Source organism: Chroicocephalus ridibundus, chromosome 14 (genome assembly GCF_963924245.1).
Source record: "Chroicocephalus ridibundus chromosome 14, bChrRid1.1, whole genome shotgun sequence".
Taxonomy (NCBI): domain Eukaryota; kingdom Metazoa; phylum Chordata; class Aves; order Charadriiformes; family Laridae; genus Chroicocephalus; species Chroicocephalus ridibundus.
Window position 1 is genome coordinate 10,858,922 of NC_086297.1, and position 12,714 is coordinate 10,871,635.

At 52.8% G+C, this 12,714-nt stretch overlaps 1 long non-coding RNA gene across 1 annotated transcript; it reads left to right on the forward strand.

Moving 5' to 3' along the window:
• The first annotated feature begins 4,612 nt into the window (after positions 1 to 4,612).
• Positions 4,613 to 9,913, forward strand: LOC134523291 (uncharacterized). Its single transcript, XR_010073285.1, has 3 exons — positions 4,613 to 6,736; positions 9,304 to 9,617; positions 9,753 to 9,913. It is a non-coding gene; the product is annotated as an uncharacterized LOC134523291 (long non-coding RNA).
• The last annotated feature ends 2,801 nt before the right edge of the window (positions 9,914 to 12,714 follow it).

Here is a 12,714-nt window from a genome sequence, read left to right on the forward strand (position 1 = left end):
GAATTTCTTGCTTTTATGCTAGAAGCTGAGACCTCAGAGCGAGGACCCCGCCAGATGAGGCCTGGGGAGAAAAATTCTTTTCTGTGGTTGCGTTTTTGAGAAGCCAAAAGTCAGAGTGAAGTTCTTCAAAGGCAGCGCTGCCGGCCCTGCTCCGCAGATGGGCTGCCTCGCACCCGCTCCCATGTACCCCCTGCTCATCCGCGCAACCCAGCCCCACGCCACTCAGATCTGCGCTGCTTCATGTAGATCAGATGGGAAGCAGCTGGAGGAAATAAGTAGGTGAGGGAAGGGAAGTGGGGTTGGGATCTCAGCGAGGGTGTTATTAAGGCGTTTAGTGCAGCCTGTGGAGGCTGAGGCTTTGGTTTGTGGCCTGGCAGTGTCCTGGGGGGGTGTCACTCATCCCCTGTGCCCCTGGGTGGGGGAGGCACAGCTCCTGATCTCCAGAGCATCAGCGGCTCATCACTGGAGCACCTTTTAATGGGATACCATCATAGGAGGCGTAGTCTTGGCCAGGATTCTATGCTGATTCTGTGCTCATGGAGATGCTCACACCTGTGCCCTCTGTGCCTTCTTCCAGGTCCCAACTTGGCTAACGTGTCACCCTTCCACATGACCCAGGGATGACAGACAGAATGGGTCCCCTCCCTGGGTGCTGCCCTGTTCTGTCCCGGGTGGACCAGCTAATGACCTGCGGATGAGCAGAGCCACGAACCTGCTCAGCAGGAAACGCAGCCTCCTCTATCTCATGGAAATCTGCTCCCCACCTTTTGGCCTGAGGCCGGGGCTGGGCCAGGGGGTGATTAATAGGTGGTAACTGCCGACAGTGAGGAAGCCAGGAGGTGAGACATGGGCGGTCGTGGTGCTCTGGATGGTGACAGACCTCTTGCAGGAGGAGTTTCCAAACTTCTGCCTAACCGCAGCATGGTGCCTCACCTGCTGGATGGAGCAGAGTGGAGGGTCCTGTATTTAGGTTCCTCCTTATCCCTTACCAGAGACAAAAGCTGATGGTGGTGGGACCATGCTCTCCATTTACACGCCAGGGACGCGCCCAAGCACCTGGGCTCCCCATGCTGCTGTGGCCCCGTCAAAGCGATGGAGCTGGAGGCCATCCCGGCGCTGCAGACACTGAGGCTCCATGCTTCCCAAATATTGCTGCCCTGCGTGGGCTGAGTCACCATCTCCTGGCTGTAAACCCAGCAGACGGTTTCGTCTCACACCCCGCAGCCTCGCGGTGTTTGCTTGCTGCTCCCTTGGCGGTGGGGAGATGCTTAATGGGCTCCGGTGCCTCCCTGGGGTGCGCTGAGTCACGGACGAGAGCAAAAATATTTCCCCCTGCGTTTTTCCCAATTAAAACATGGAGTTTGCCTCCCGGAGTGGGGCAGAGTGGCGGTACCCTCAAACATGCTCCAGCAGGGATTTACGGCACTTGCCAGAAGCTCCCTGACACAGGGCCACCCCTGAACGTGCCAGTGGTTGTTCTCCCTTGGGGGCCTCCCTACATCTGCCGAGTGGGATGCGGCGGCGCGTAGGGCCCACGAGTGGAGGCAGAGGTGAATACCTCCTTTGACACCAAGAACTAGACCGAAACTATGTCAACGGAGAGAGCCGAGGCGGCTTTTCCTGTTTTTCCTGTTGGAGGCTTTGAACTGTGTCCTGCAGGGTCAGTGCACGGGGAGACACCTCGGGCTGGGATGGGGAGGGTCTGAAATCCTAGACCCTGGGAAAGGGGAGACCGATTGCCTGGGAGAGGTATCGGTGGGAGAGCCCGAAGAGCCCACCCGTCTCCAGGGCATTAGCTGAGAGAAGGAATTTGGGGATGAGAAGTGACCCATGTTTTCAAGAGCGATGGAGGTGGCTTGGGGCGAAGGAGGAGAGCAAATTTGATGTTGGAGTGCTCTGTCTTTGAAAGGCTGCCTCTACCCTACGTGTAATGCCATTTTGGCCGGTTCAGCTGCTATGGGTAAGAGCGTGGTCTAGAAGGAAAACTATGAATGTCCCAAAGCATTGGGGGTCTCAAAGCACCAGCGGAACTTGACGGGGACCCCTTGGCTGCAACCCAACTCTGGGTTTAGGAACCCCACAAGGGTTTCAAGGGTGTTGAAGGGTAAGATTCTCACTGCCCATATCAGGCATAGGGCCTAAAGTCAAGAAGAAGGGAGCAAGAATGCACACAGCTGAATCTGTAGGGGTGCGAGAGCACATTTTAGGGGCAGGGGTTTTCCCGGGGCTTGGTGATCCGTTCTCCCGCTTTTGTACCAAGAGGCCAGCACAAATCTCAAACCTCTCATCTCTCAATCCTGTCCAAAAAGTGGGTAAAAGCTGCTGGGAGAGGGTAACGCCCCAGCTCAGGCAGGGCAGAAAAGCCTTGGGGCCACTCGTCACGCAGATTCGATCCCCTTGGCTGCAAGGGCTGCAGTCTGGTTTTATTGCTACAGCTATAAAGATAGAAAAGCTGATAGCACGGGACCGTTTCTCCTGGTATACGGAAAGGTGTTTTATACTGAAGTTTGTTGTTCTGCTGGTGGAGCAAGGGACAGGTCGTACCTGTGGGCCACGTTGCGCAATGCCGGCTCCAAAGGGGTGTCTGCAGGAGAAGCAGGGGAGCAGTGCCAGTCGGTTAAATCAAATGTACTGGGGAAGCTGGGCCCTGGGCCAGCATCATACCCCCCCACCAAACCCCCACCACCGAAAACGCACATGCCAAATAAAAGCTGTTTTGCTGGTCTGTGAGTACCTCAGGGTTTTGCTGACACAGATGGGTCAGTCTGGGCTTGTACCTTGCCCCGGCCAGGACTCCTGCAGGTGCACCCAGAGGCACCGGTCTCCTCGGGGTGGCTTTTCCCTGCCACCCTCCGCCCAGTCTGGTTGTTGCTGCAGCAAATTAGCGTCAGGTTGCACGAGTGTGAGTTTTGCTGGCCCAGTGGAAACCGCTGCCAGGTTCAGGCCGGTGCACCAGACACCTCTCTGCGTTATTTTTATTCTTCTGCTGACATCTAGTGTGCGAAAACCTGTAACACAGTGCACTGACTGGGTTGGGAAATTTGGATATGGGACAAATTGGGACTGTTTGTTGCTCTCTTCATGGCCAAACAGGTACCAGCATCTCCCCCCAGTTCTGTGGGAGCCTCAGTGACCCAGGCAACCACCAGTAAGGTGGGGGAACTCTGCAGGCTGGTGCTGACTGGTATTTTCAGGTAGACCTGCTGGAAATTAATGCTAAGTGGAGCAGGAGAATGAATTTTAAGTGGATTATTATCTAAGCCTCCCACTCAACGCACCCTGTTTTGATGGGTGGTGAACGTGCCAATGGAAATAAGGAGCTGCTGCATCATCATGGAGATGTGTCCTCCATTCAGGGTCCACCTCTGGGATGGCAGCTCTGCAAGGGGGTTCGGTGCTGTGCACCCGTGCTGGGTGGGGAGGAGAGCGGGTAATGGGGAGCGGCGGCTCCCTGGGTTTGTCACTCTCCCCCTTATTCTGCTTCTGGTCAGAGCTTATGGTCTGGTCTCCAACCGTTATCTCAGATCAGCGAGTTCTCCTGTTAAAATAAGTTATTTTTAATTTCTGCTGGTGAATAATGCTTACTAATGTCAGCTTCTATCCTGGCCTAGTATTCTGGCCGTCTGCCTGGATGCACGAGAGCGTTGGGAGCTGCAGGGTGCTGATGGTACCCCAGACACGGGGCTGGTAATTGTGGCTCCATCTCCCGATGCTGCACTGAACCCACGAGCTGGAGGAGGCTCCCTGGGGGGCACAGAGGTAACGTCTGTTGGTGACAGGTGACACTGGCTGACCTTAGGATTGCCCCCGTACACTTCCCTCCCTGCTAGTTTAATTTTTTTCATTTCCTCCTGTTTCTCCTATCTCGTGACAGGAGCCCAGCTTTTGGCATGCAGGGCTGTTACCGCTTTATCACCCCTCCAGGGTCCCATGGGATGGTCTTGAGCACCCAAAATGACCCAAACTCAGGCTGTTGCTGCAGGATGAGGTGGAGAAGCTCTGCACACCCCAAAGTATCATCGAGGACAGATGGGACCACGACTCAGACCTGCCCCGTGTCCTGCCTGGTCTTGTCCCTACGGTTGCTGTCATGGAGCACAGCACCCACAGGTGGTGGTGCCCTGGGGCTGGGCACATCGACACCCACCGGGGCACCCACTCCTGCCCTGCAGGAGGGTGCTGGTCCCTCATTCCAGCCCCGTCACCGTAAGTCCTCCTAACACCGCTATGGTATGTCTGGTGGCTTCAGGGCTCTGTCGTGCCACATCATAGGATGGAGATGGGCAAGTGCTCCTCCATCCTCGCACGTAAAATCTGCTTTAACATAAAAAGCGCTGTGGGAAATTTCATGCTGAGCCATTTACATGGCTGTTTGCGTGACTTTATTTTGTAAAAAAACCCCTCTCAAATCTTGCCAGAAGTCAAGGTTTATTTCCCCACCCTAAGGGTGTTTAATCCTCATCTCATTAACTTTCATTTTAATGTACAATTGCCGAGGAGAGAAAATAACTGAAATACTTTGTCTTAGGGAAAAGATCAGATATAAATTTATCCTGAAGCCATCAGAGATGCTTATCAGCATGTTTTTCTCTCTTCCCTAGCTGCGTGAGCTTGCAGAAGAACCAGTTTTGCTCGGCTTTGGCTTTCTGAGAGAAGAAATGACTGCTGGAGAAATTCAGCTGGGCAGCAAGTCCCTGCTTGGGCTGGGTTGATGATTTGAGCATGGGATAGGAAACAGAAAGCATCACTGCGTGGGATCTCGTTGGGGCGCCCTGGGCGACGGAAGGACTTGGCTCTGAAAAAAAGGAGAGAGATTTGTTCCCAACAATTTATGCAGAAAAACATCCTCTGAGTGGGGCGTCATTTATTTCTGCAGTGGAAACCATCCGCTTCTCGCTTTCAGCCCAGGTTTACAAAATTAAAAAAAAAAAAGCATTAAGTGCAATTATTAAGCCACATCTCACCTTCTTCCTCAGACTCTGCTGACTGAGGCCGTTCCCAGGCACGGGGCTGGCTGGAGGAAGAGCACATCAGGGCATTCGACCATCCGCGAGCGCTGCTCTGGGTAACGGGTGAAAACTAACACTGGTAAAATTACTTTGTGCAAAGCTGGAATGAACTTTGCTTAAAAACTGCTTGAAAACTGAACTTTTGCCAAAATGAACTTTTGCCAAACATCATGTCAGCAAAAAGCAACAGGGAAGGGCGGTTATTGTTTTCCTATTTTGGTACTTTTCAGCTATCTTATGTTTCCTACTTTCTGTATGGGGTTAACACAGGAGAAAAATGCTGCAGCTGCTGCCAGTAGAAACACAGAGAGTGATGGAGGTGGAACTGGGAAGGCTGAGATGGCCTGGGGGGGCAGATGGGGCCGAGCGGGGAGATTCCTCGCAGAGCCATCCTGCCCTGGCGAGGACAGAGTTAAGCCGCAGCATTGCTGGAGGAGCTCAGGTGTGGCTCTGCTGTTTCCTTCCTGGCCTCCAGGATTACAGCACCGCTTGCCAGGCTTTGGGGAGAGGTTAGGAAATGTTTGTGCCAGGAGAACTGCCCCCAAACCTGGGGCTGGAGGGCAGCACCTTCACTGGGGACAACGCTGGCCTGGAGGACAACGTCGGTGGGGAAGGTGAAGCGGATGGTGCACCCAGATTTGCCCTGTGCAGGCTGGTTTTGAACAGCTCTGAGAATGCAGCCAGAGCTCAGGAGAGCAAAAAAGATGAGATTTACTGTGACTGCTGCTCGGCGGAGGAGGAGGTGGCGGTGGTGACATCCTGCCTCGCCTGCCCGGAGCATCGCCAGGCTCTCATGCAGCCCCTCTGAGGACACCACGCTGCCGACCCACGGGTTAGAGCACTTAACTCTATAACCAGAAACTGGGTCGTGAGTGAACGGCCCGGGTAAGCGAAGGGTAAATATTTTTAGGTGTAACCCTAAAAGCGAGTTTGATAGGTAAGTGGGAAAGAGGGAGGTTTGAAAAACGACACTCTGTCCTTTCTCTCTATGGATTTACTTTCTCCCCTTGGGAGGAGGAGGGCTCTGCTTCCAAAACAAGTGGTCATTGCCAGTGTGGGCATGGAAAGTTTAATAAAACTTTTGATCCTTGTTTCAAAGCTACTGCAGCCACAGCTGCCTCCGTGCTGGTGAGTTTTCCATTTCTGAAAAGGCATTGGACGTGCCAGTGTTTGCAGGAGACATGCCCTGGTGTGGAGAGGGGCCAATGGCAGCAGGAGACGACAAGAAGGACGGTACAACAGGTGACGTCTGCACCATAGGTGTCTGTCTCAGATGTGGAAAGCCTCATGGGAGGGTTTAGGCTGCTGCTGGTGGCAGTGGGGCCAGCCCAGCGGGAGGCAGTGGCCTTTCTGGAGGAGGAGAGCGTGGCTATGAACGGGATAAAGACCCACTTAAAGCACAAGTGAGCCTTCATTGAGGATAACCTCAAACTGGAGAAGATGCCAGCTCACACCAAGTGTCTCTTCTTAAAAGCAGGGTAGTTTGAGATGTGTCCCATTACAGTAGCTGGAGGGATGTGGAGTCGGGAGAGCAGTGCCTGCCCTGACCACCGTAACGTGCCCTTCCCACCTGCAAAATGCCTCCAAGGTGCAGTATCACAGCCTGAAACAGGTGAATCCTTATGTTTATTTTGTGGCTAGGAGTGCTGTGAAGTCAGGAAGAGCTCTGGGGTGGATGTTCTTCCCAGCGTTTACATCGGGCTGAAGAACAAACTGTCTCGAATCAGGTGGGTGGTCATGGAGACTGATATCTGCTTGTACTTGTTTTTGCAAAGCTGCACCTGAGGGCAAGTGCTTGCTTATAAACAGCTCCGTGCTATCATCAAGTGGAAAAAGCAAAGGCTCAGAAAATTGCGTGTGAAGCAGGCTAGAGCCCACTGTACTGCCCTCTCTGTGATAAGATCATCGCTTTGGATTTGCAATGTTACACTGGCTGCTGTGACAGCAAGCACAGCAGGCCAGGAACTTCTTGAATGTTTTCGATTTGCTGAAACTGGAACTCTTCAGAAGTCCTGATAAAACTGCCCACAAGAACATGTTTGAAATCCAGGAGGGACTTTCTTGTCAGACCTGGAGAGAATGAGAAACAGCCAGATAAAAAGGGCATGAACTCGCAGTGTGAGCAACAGAGACCAAACTCGCTGCTCATCTTGCTCGAGACAAGATGCATCAACTCACCGTCCTGGTGAGTCCCCTGAGACTGGGGTCAGGCCGGGAGCTAACTCTGCTTTATCTTCTGGCGAAAAATTTCAGGTCTCATGTTGACAAGGAATGGGAAAACACTGGTGATTACATGATGTTTTCAGAGCTGACAGCACTGTTTCTTGCCTGGCTTTAGTGGCAGGTTGTGACGAGGCGTTAGCAGGTTGCGGGATGATCAAAGGGAGAGGGGAGGGATGCCCCAGACCAGGAGGGATGCTGGGTCTCACTCCAACATCACCTTAGAGCAGAGGGCAAGAAAGACCAGAGGTTTCTGCCTCCCCCCTTTGGCTTTGTCCTGGTTTTTCTTTAAAATGATAAACAGTAGCAGTCAGCCGATAATGATTTAGTATGTGGAAAGCCTGAGCCTTATCGGTGTCCCTATCCCGGCTCCTTTTAAGTCCCCCGTAGAAATCTCCTGAGCAGCAATATATAAACTGGCTGCGTTTGTACCCACACAAGGTAATGTGGCCGAGCCTCATAAATCCCACCAGTTTATACATATCAGCCCAGTTCCCTCAGCAAAGGGAAAGCTGCCAGGTGCCAGCAGCGATGACGAGAAGGGCTTGTGCCAGCTGGGGTCAATCTTGAAAAGCGCTTTGCACCCCAAATGTCAGCAGCGATGGGGGCTCAAGCACCAGTGCTGCAGTGCACTTGGGATGCTGACCTGTTCTCTCCTCTCTCCTGTTTTCAGGCAGGAATCATTTCTCATAAAAACGGCGGTCAAGCAGCTCTGCAAAACAGCTCGAATGCCTCTAGGCGGCACGAGAGCGTGTCTGATCACAGCGGGACACACAGCCCCTCGCTTCTTGTCCGGCTCTGCGTGAACTGCTTGCAGATCCCAGGGTCAGGGAGTCCTTTCTGGTCTCTGTCCCCTGTCGTTGTACGTGGTCGTGGGTTGGAGGCAGCACAGGGTGCTGCGCAGAGCACCCTCAGCCCCAGGTTGTGTCCCAAAGGCTGATGGGGGGTTGCCCAGCGTGAAGCTGGAGTCAGGCCCTACTGTGAGCATGTGCTCACAAAATTCTGCATTCGGGTGAAACCTCTGGCAGGTCCTCATCCTCCGGACAACATCAGGAGCTGGTCCTGCACAGCTGGGGACCATTGCCTCTGTCCCCATGGTGTGCGAGCCCCAAGTACCACGGCCCACGGTTAGTGCTGGGGCAGCGAACGTTGCTTTCTTTCCTTTTATTGCTGAAGAGATCTGCTTGATCAAGATGATGGTGCCTGCAATTGGACCACCCAACCATCACATCTCTGCCCCCCAAACAAAGTCTTGGGTTTGGTGGTTTTAATCCTGACCTGCCTTTCAGGGGGAGATTTCTGGAGATGTGAAATCCGTCTCGCCTGTCTCGGACACACGCCTCCTTCAGCAGTGGGGCAGGATGCTCTGGAGGTGTCTGTCTCCTTCCACTGACAGCAGAGAGAGCCTCAGGGACTGGCTTAGACTCATAAGGACACTTAGGAAAGAAAATACAAATTAAATAAAGGTTTATGGATTAAACTCCCTGGTAGCAGACTCTTACAAGGAATTCAGTTTACTTTCATTCATTTAAGAACTAAACTGAGTCATGGTCATTTTAATTCTGCTAAAAACAGTACAAAGAAGTTTAACGTGGCTTATCTTAATCCACTTGAAAAATCAATTCCGATTAATTTTCTTGAGTGTCTTGCATAGTTTGCCTTTGATTTTTCACTTGTTAATTACTTCCATTGTGCATGGCTGAAGCCTAGCGTGACTGTAGCTTCCATCAGTCACAGAAAATGCTGCTGTGGTTATGTGCAGACTTTAAATACAAAGCTCGTATGTTAGGTAATCAGGATGGAGAATGTCCCTGGATGGGTCCTGTAAACCATTTCACTGCATTGCTGTGGCTGGCAGAGCCCCCTGGAGGTTTTGAGTCCAGCCCCCTGCTCAGAGAAGGGTCAACTGGGGCAGGCTGCCCAGGGCCAAGTCGAGTTGGGTTTGAATATTTCCAAGGATGGAGACTCCAAAACCTCTCTGGGCAACCTCTTCCAGTGGTTGGTTACCTTCACAGTAAAAATATTTTCTCTTATGTTTCAAAACCACTGTTTTCTATTTTTCTGTGTCCCTCAGCATGTGATGCAGAGCCAGCAACAATGACAAAGTGACCAACACTGATCCATGGGAACAGCTGTACCCAGATCATCCTGAAGGAACTGGACATAGACACCAGGTGATGTCTGACAAGAGTTTGTACTTTAGCTGTTTTGAGGTTGAGATATCTGGGGCTGACATTTACCTTGGCATGAGGTACAGAAGCATCGACCAGGCAGGTTCAGAAAGCAATAGCTGCACCTTGAGGAACAACTTCTCCTGGAGCACCCTGCGGAATGGGAAAGGGTTTTCTGCATGGCCCAGCGATGTGGAGATGCCCCTCAAAGTCTTTGGTAGGATAGGGGTCTACCCAAACTACCCCAGCAGGACCTTGTCCTTTTACAGGGTTACCTGTGATGAGACAACCTTTATGCACCAGTTTGATATGATTTTGTTGAGCCCCTCTACCATGACTTTTGGCTTTTAAGGAAAGAAAACTGCCAGGATAATGTGACTGGGGGAAGGTGCTGAGAAGACCCCAGCCTCCTTGCCTTCCTTTGGGGAGCTTCTCCCTTGAAAGCATCTGAGTCAGAAGAACTGGCCAGTGCTCAGGTTGTGGTGTGATGCCAATGCTGTTGCTGCGGGTAGCTGGATGAAGAAGAGAGAGATGTTTCAATAAAGACTCTTGTAATCAAATATGGTTCTGAGCATCCCGTATTTTCATGGTAGACAGGGCTTGAGAGTTCATGCAGTTGCTTGTTCAGGAGTCAGTGCAGATTGTTCCCAGCAGTATATCCATTCATATTCGGTTTAGTATGAGCTAAAGGCTTTTCCTTATTTTTTTTCCCCCGCCAAGGATGGTGGTGTGTCACTGCCCTGACATGTTGGTCTTACCAAGACAGTGTATGTGGGCAGACAGAAGGCAGGCAGACCAAGGTTGCGTTGCCATTTTCCCTCCTGCGCCTGGATGAAAGATCTCAGCCTGTAGCTCAGTTCTCAGCTGGCTTCAGGATCAGGGTGGCACTGGGGCAGTGAAAGGTCCCTCTTGGTCCTCCCACCCCCAGGTCTGCACTGAGAACAAAGAGCTGTGAGTGATGCTGGTGGCAGGCATTGCTTTGGGCAGGAGAGTCCATGCAGTGTCCCCCAGGACCAGCCAACCCCCCCGCCCCCTCCCGCCCTTCTCCAGAGGTAACTGGGAGGAGGGTGGAAGGCGCTGGTGGGGAGCAGGGAGCAACAGAGGCTGCACACGTGTGAAAACAGGAGGATGAGCCAGTGATTAGGCTCCGTGCCCGGAGGGAAAGCGCGTTCCCGAGCGGAGGAGCAGCAGCTCCGCCCGCATCCCGCAGGAGGGTGCTCTCAGCCCGCTGCTGCGCCGCTGCCTTCCTCGCCCTCCTCCTCTCCCTCCTCCTCTGGCGGTAGCAGGGACGGGGCTCTGCAGCCCCCAGCACCCGCAGGACAGGGGCACCCCCACGGTCTCCCCTTCCCTGTCCCCCGACCCCCCAGCCCTGCCGCCGTGTCCTCCTCGCTCACTGCCCAGGGACCCCAGAGGTCCCACGTGAAAGGTGGGTGGCTGAGGGGTGCTCTCCTGTTGGGCGATGTCCCACCTGCCCCAGCACCCCTGCACCCTGCCCACGCACCCCTTACCCTTGGCGCCTGTCAGCTTCACCACTGCTTTCGGAGGCCAATGGTAGCAGAGGGGCCGGCTCTAAGAGGGTCCCATTGTGGGCTAATTTAGCTGTGCACTCTGCAGAATGACCCTTGGGGACCCAAAGTGACCTTTCCAGCCCCCTCACACCCAGGGCCAGGGAACAAATGGGTGGGAAGCACAGAAAATTCCCTGCACGCGTTGTTGCTCTTCAGCAGGATGGGCCGAGCTGCAGGGACTGCTGAGAAACTGAAAGTTTCCACCCTCCAGAAGTCAGCAGAGCCAGAAGAAAAAGAGAAAGAAGCTTTCACAAAGCCCTTGGCAGAGGAGACGAGTCCATCATCGCTCCATTCTGCAAGTGGGGAAACTGAGGCAGGGGTTGGAGAAATCATTTGCCAGCAGTCACCTAGCAGAGAGATGCATCCAGGTATCAGGGTGCTTGGTCAGCACTGGGCCAAGCGCGGCGTTAGTACCAAGTTTCTGCCTTTACCCCAGGTACTTTCAGCCTTGTGGCTGGGATGGATAAATGTTCATTGTGCTCTCTGTACAAAACAAAAATGGAAGTGGTAAGGTAGGGTAGAGGAAAAGAAAAGGCACGAAGACGTGGTCCTTCTACTGCTCACCAAAGGGCTGGCCAGAAGCCAGATTTTAATTTTTTAAAGTTTTCCTGGGGAGAAAAAGACAAATAAAACACCAAACCACAGCCATTGGCTGTTGAAATCCAAATGTTTTAAGTTTACTCTCATTTAACCTCTATAAAAATTTTGTGAAATGGAAAAAGAAATCTGCTTTCTTATGACTCAGTAAGTCAAGAGTTAGTGTTTCATAAAATGGTCCAACAAGACCCAGTGTCTCGGAGATGAAGCTGGACAGTGGCATCTGGACGGGAGATGCTCATTTCCACAGTGAGGGCAGTAACAACCAGGTCCCCTTAGCAGGTCCAGGGTGGCTTCTCCGCTGCCAAAGGCCAGTAAATGAGTGGATGTGTTGTAGCTAAAAGGAAAGTTGCTCTGGTGATGGGTATGTAACAGCTGGTGCTTAGAGAGGCTCTTTGCTCTGTGTTGTGAGAAATGCCAAATTACACAATTAAATCAGTCCCTGTTGGTTTTAAGCCTTATGGATCTGTAATCCTAAGGGTGCACTGATGGATTTACTGCCAGTTCACTGGTACTCTTTACAAGAGTATTTTGCTCCAAGACATTAACTAGAGCAAAGGGGCTGTAAATCGCACCCGTGCATCAGCCCCGGCAGAAGAGGATCTGATGCTCTAGAGGGTCCAAAGGGGACAGTGTGGCTGAAGCAGTGGCTGCGTGGCCTTGGGGGGCTTTGAAATGAGGATATGTGTGAACCTCCAGCAATCCCAGGGACAGGGATTTGCTTCTGTCTTTGCAGGCTGGAGTTTCCTTTCTCCTGGCAGCATACTGCACTCACACCTGGAACATCCCTGGCTGCGTCCATGCCCGCGCCTGTCCTGCTGGAAATAAGATTTCATGTAGGAGAGGTGTGCTTCCAGTTCACCCTGGCATGGAAAGCAAGAAGAAACAGCCACAAAACTTGCTCACCTTGCACTGTTGCAGACGTGGGACTAGCCATCGACCCAACTCCCATGTTCAGCTGCAAAAACAACTCCTGCACCCAGGCTCAGTCCCGCTCCCCCTCCATCCCCAACACAGCCCCACCAAATCCCACTTCCCAGCACCTGTGTGGTGGGTGCTCCCGACCGCAGGTGGAGGTGACAGTGGTGGCACTGCATAGCCCCATACCCCAGTGCCACGGCTAAGGACAGAGCTGCAGAAACCTCCACC